This window comes from Podarcis pityusensis (genome assembly GCF_964106645.2).
Source record: "Podarcis pityusensis genome assembly, chromosome: 4".
Taxonomy (NCBI): Eukaryota; Metazoa; Chordata; class Lepidosauria; order Squamata; family Lacertidae; genus Podarcis; species Podarcis pityusensis.
Window position 1 is genome coordinate 98,709,873 of NC_138027.1, and position 6,177 is coordinate 98,716,049.

Genomic DNA, 6,177 nt, shown 5'->3' on the forward strand with positions numbered 1-6,177 from the left:
CAACATCACAATAATACCTTTATTATTCTAACAGAATCTCTCAGATAAAACACAAAGCCTAACTCGTAGACAAAAGCTAAAAGAATGTGATACAACAGAGAATCATGGCCAGCACCTACGGTGGATTTAATCAGAGCTACAGAAGAAAAAAGACAGAGGAAAAAATCCTGAGGTTTTGAATAATCTATCTGATCTCTCTGTGTAATGCAGTGATAGAAACGGGTCAGAAGCATGAAGCAAGTTGCTAGAGACCTACAATCTGAACTTTCAAATCTTGAAAACGCGATTTCCATCTGAACCTGGTGTTTTATGGGATTCTTCTGTCAGTGGAAGAAGATCCTATGCTGCGTTTCTTAATTACATGGCTCTTAGTTGTATTTCCGCCTTATTTCTGAAGTCAACTTCGCATGGACGCAGAGGGCACTTGCACCAAAAGTTTTCAGCAAGAGCCAAATCAAAACACATGATAGACCATTACTTTCTTGGCAGAAAAGGAAGCAAATTATGCATGATTACATAGGATGAAACAAATTACCTTCAAAAACCAGTCCAGTCAGTATTTTTCAAGACTTGTCTCTGGAAACTTTAAGATGCTGTGAAAATCTAAACACAAATACAGAAATCCTTTGTAAAATTAATATTGCCTGTAGAGGTGGGCTCCCATTTAGTCTGATGGTAACTTATAAAGGTCAACAGTGGATTGCCGCATAATTTAGCTGCTGTCATGCATCCATGCCAACTGTCCACGTCTGCACTTTGCATTAGCGTTACTGTAGTGAAACGTAAGCAATTTCAGTTGGTTATTGAAGAAGAGATTAGAAAATTATCTCAAATCACAGCTGTGCTAGCTCATTAAATAACAACCACATCTGCATGCCCAGCACATTAAAACATGGGACTCACAGGGGTGGTCAAGAGAGCGCATTAAATGAACTAGAGATGATAGTGAAATAATGGTACAGAGCACATTAACTTACAGAACAATCCTAACTATGGGAAGCTGGTGTAACTTACACAAGCATAAGTTACCTCTAGTCCAAATTCTGTTCAGGACCCTCTGGGAGGGGGCTTCTGCTGGCTGACAAGTGAATACAGGCCTGCGTTTTGAGGTTTTTGTTCTCTGCCACATGACTGGAAAGTATTCAGAATAGGTGTAAGTCTTGCCTTGGTCCAACGTGCCTAAGAGTACTTCTTTTTGGCGATTTATGCCAGGTGGCCAGAAAAATCCAAGATCATGTTAAATCTAAACTCTCTCGTTGCAACTGATTTTGAGTTTGGACTGTGGTGTTAAGGAACATGGCCACTGAAGCTATGGCTGGTATCTCTTTCATAGTAATATTTCTAAAAGTAGCTTAGCAGCCACCTGCGGCAGAATACAGACTCCCTCCAAACACACACCTCTATTTGGCTTAGCTTTTGGAAAGCCGCTCTGTTTGAAAACTTTTGGAACACAAAATACCAATGAAGTACAAACTAATAACACCCCCTCCCACAACCACATTTAAAAGGCCATAGAATGTCACTCAGCCCAAGGCCGAGTTATAAAGAGATGTTTCCTCCTGGCGTCTCAAGATATGTAATGAAGGTGCCTGGCAAGCTTCCCTGGGGACAGAATTCCACAAACGGGGAGTCACGTTACGGATGTTGCAAATGTGAGTGGCCGTATTGTGTTCTTCAAGAGTAGGATTGGGGCAAGCAACATCCTGCCCCAACACTCAAAGCACCCCTTGACACCTCTGTTGGTGGAAATTGACACAAAATTGATTTTTTCCTCCGTCAGAGATGCTGGGACATGGAGTGCCAATCCCCTTTCCTGCCTGTGAAAAGGATGGTTCAAGATTCTACTGCTGCTTCCTCTTTCTGTCCCGCAAAAGGTTTATGAGGTTTGGGTGGGAAATAGAAGGGGGGGCAGAGGAGGAAGTGGAAACTTATGGATAGAACATCTTTGAACACCTGAACCAGGTACTGGACGTTGACTCTTTTGAGGCGAGCACCACTGCAGGAGGTAAAGGTAAAGGGACCCCTGACCATTAGGTCCAGTCGTGGACGACTCTGGGGTTGCGGCGCACATCTCGCTTTATTGGCCAAGGGAGCCGGCATACAGCTTCCGGGTCATGTGGCCAGCATGACTAAGCCGCTTCTGGCGAACCAGAGCAGCGCACGGAAACACCGTTTACTTTCCCGCCACTGCGGTACCTATTTATCTACTTGCACTTTGACGTGCTTTCGAACTGCTAGGTTGGCAAGAGCAGGGACCGAGCAACTGGAGCTCACCCTGCTGCGGGGATTCGAACCGCCAACCTTCTGATCAGCAAGTCCTAGGCTCTTTTGTTTAACCCACAGCGCCACCCGCGTCCCCATTTTATGGAGTAGCCTCCAAATCTGGACCTGGAGGATGCACATATGACCCCCCCCCCCCAGCTTCAGCACTTAAGACGGATGGGACTATGACTGATTCGGCAATAAAAGTACATTGAAGGCAGAGTGGAACGAGTATTGGGGTCAACAAAGTAACTTTGCTAAGCCTAGCACTTTCTTCTCGTGACGCTAGGAATCATTTGTTAAAATTGGGTTTCTCTAAAGTTGCATCTGAAATCAATGTTGTGATGTACATTAGCATCGTCAGCATGCTTTGCCCCACCAGACAAGTGTAGTCTCTCAATAGAAGTTAGCACAGGGATCTACTGCCTAATGATATCTGGTGCAGCCTAAATTTTGGTACCACTTTGAAGCAAAGAGACTCGACTTTCATTTGAAACGCCAGATGACAAGTCATCTGAATTTTGTATGATTTCTATATTTAAGGAACCAAAAATGTGGCGAAGTAGAAACACAATTGGAAATTCAACAGAAAACATGTTGGTAATGCAGACCACAGCTTTGTGAAAAATATGCCCCAGGCATCCTTAGAAATTTGTTTAAGAGATGTGGCAAGAAGAACAGCGAGTGCTTCATCTATTTTAAGCACTCGACAAATAATAATAATTATGATAATCATTGTCATTATGGCTTCTACTAGAGGCCTTGGTGTTAAAATAGAACCATGTTCTTTTGGTGGCAGTACTACATTCTTCCATCTAGTGACAATAAGCTCTTGTCCACCGCTAGATGCTGGAACTTTTCTCACGCCCAAACAAAATGTTTATTACTGCAGCTTCATCTTCTAGAATGCTATTCTGTTCCTCAGCTGTGGAGAATTACAACAAATAATTGTCAGCAAGGGTTTTGATAGAATAGCTGGGAGGGGGAAAAAACAAATAAAGAAAAAACATTTTATTAATATCCCTGTTTCATTTTATTAATATCCCTGATTCATCTCCTTTCAGATCAGGCTGAGTACATCACTTATAAAACTGTACTTTATGTATTATGTGCGCAGTAGTTCCGAGGAAAATATATATGTACAATTAATGTCTATCCTCTGCTGTGATGAGCATCTTTTTCCAGGGTCTGGGAGTTCAAAGTAGTTCTGTATATAGAATCAGATCTTGTTAAATCATTTATGGTACTGCATGTTTTCAATTGAAAAATATATATGTTGGATGAATGAAAATGTGTTATTTAGGTTTCTTGATCACATTTCTATTTGAAAACCTGTGGCAGTAAATGTTTAAAGTCTTGGTGATAAGTCTTGAACAAATACGCTGAATGGACAGACGATCTGGGATAAAGCCACAACTTTGATTTCGGGTGTAGGAAGAGTTTGAGTATAATTGTATAATTGAGTATATTATCCATTTTAGCCTCCTGCTGGAGGGCTGAATCTTTGTACAGGGTCGTGCCAAGAATTGTGGCCTCCCCAAGATGCCAGTCTACTGGAGGTGGTGATCCCCAGGCCTCTGGTGTAAGCTCTATGGCCTGTCTGCTCTCCTCTTTCATCTACATGGGGCACCCTGAGTACACATGTTATTCGGTCTGGGAAATGCTCCCATTCACCCAAGATCTTGATGACTAGGATGATAAAAAAAATAATAATTATACCCCCAGCCAAGACTGGGCTCAGGGCGGCTAACACTAAATATAAATACAGTAAAATCATTACACAAAAACCCCAAAAACAGTTGATTAAAATATAAGTTAGAATACAGTTTAAAATAGGGACGCAGGTGGCGCTGTGGGTAAAACCTCAGTGCCTAGGACTCGCCGATTGTATGGTCGGCGGTTCGAATCCCCGCAGCGGGGTGAGCTCCCGTCTTTCGGTCCCAGCTCCTGCCCACCTAGCAGTTCAAAAGCACCCCTAAGTGCAAGTAGATAAATAGGTACCGCTTTATACCGGGAAGGTAAACGGCATTTCTGTGTGCTGCACTGGTGCTGGCTCGCCAGAGCAGCTTCGTCACGCTGGCCACGTGACCCGGAAGTGTCTCCGGACAGCGCTGGCCCACGACCTCTTAAGTGAGATGGGCGCACAACCCTAGAGTCGGACACGACTGGCCCGTACGGGCAGGGGTACCTTTACCTTTACCTTTACAGTTTAAAATGCAGCTTAAAATGCAGCCTCGTTTTAGTGGTAGCCTATAGATCAAAGCCACAAGGGGAGAGAAAATGTCAAATATTCACCAGGGCAAAACTATCCACGCTGGTCCTACATGGGCCAGCAAAAAGAGCTGAGGGAAAATTTATATACAAATCCCGTATAAGTGGTTCCATCAAAAAAATAAATGAAAGGGGCGATTAGACTGAGTCCAGCCCAAAGGCCAGGTGGAACAGCTCTGTCTTGTGGGCCCTGTGGAAAGATGTGAAATCCCGCAGGGCCCCGATCTCCTGTGGTAGGGTGTTTCATCAGGCCAGGGCCAGAACTGAAAAGGCCCTGGCCCTGGCTGAGGCCAATCTAACCTCCTTGGGGCTCGGGACTTCCAAAGTGTTGTTATTTATGGACCTTGAAGTCCTCCACGGGGCATAACAGGAGAGGTGGGCCCATAGGTACGAGGGTCCTAGGCTGCATAGGGCTTTAAAGATCAAAACCAGCACCTTAAACCTGACCATGAACTCCACCGGGAGCCAGTGCAGCTGGTAAAGCACTGGTTGAATGTGATCCTGTGGCAAGGACCCCGTAAGGAGTCTCGCCACGGCATTCTGCACCCGCTGGAGTTTCTGATTCAGCTTCAAGGCAGCATAGAGCGAGTTGCAATAATCAAGCCTGGAGGCGAACATCGCATGACCGGGGCGAGAAAGGTAAGGGACCAACTGCTTAATACGGCGAAGATGGAAAAATGCCACCTTTGCTGTAGCTGCAACCTGCGCCTCCATAGAGAGGGAGGCGTCAAAGGTTACACCCAAGCTCTTGACAGAGGGCACTGGCACTAATTGAGCCCCCATAAGAGATGGGAGTTGGACCCCCAACCCCATGTCATCCCGACCCAGCCAGAGGACCTCTGTCTTCGAAGGATTTAACTTCAACTGGCTCCCACACAGCCATCCAGCCACAGCTTCCAAGCATTTGGTCAGTGGGTCTGGGGCCAAGTCAGGATGGCCGTCCATCAACAGATAAAGCTGGGTGTCATCTGCATATTGATGACAGCCCAGCCCAAAGTTCCGGATAATCTGGGCAAGGGGGTGCATAAAGATATTAAAAAGCATCGGGGAAAGGATTGCGCCCTGTGGCACTCCACACACCAAGGAATGCCACGACGATAACTCCTTCCCTAGCGCCACCCTCTGTCCCTGACCTGAGATAAAGGAGTGCAGCCATTGTCGGGCTGTGCCCTGAATCTCCACGTTGGCAATATTCCACCCAATGCCTCACCTGCCCAAAAAAACTGTACCATATTGCTATGGGGAAGGCAAAACCTCCAAATGGCCCCAATCTGTTTGAAGGCAAATTTATTTCCGTCCCCGAATTCCACTGGGAATCGTAGCAAGGTCAGGTAGAGTGCAAGGAGGCAAAACCTGGTTAGACAAGTCAAAATACTGTGCAGCATGAAAGGAAGTGGTTGCTTTTCTGCCAAATGTGCTGAAGGCGCCAAGAGCAGTTGGTTTTTAAGTGTAGCCAGTGGACCGGAGTGGAAGCATGTATGGGCCGGCCCTCCAGCAAAACTCTGCCCACTCAGGTGTCTTAAGAATATTTGACAGGCAATCCTGCCCTGCAATACCACTGGTTGGCTGATCTTCAATTTCTAGCCGTGAGTCCAGGACCTGAAAATGGTGGCCAGTTCACAAGGGGCCACAACCACCGCCCAC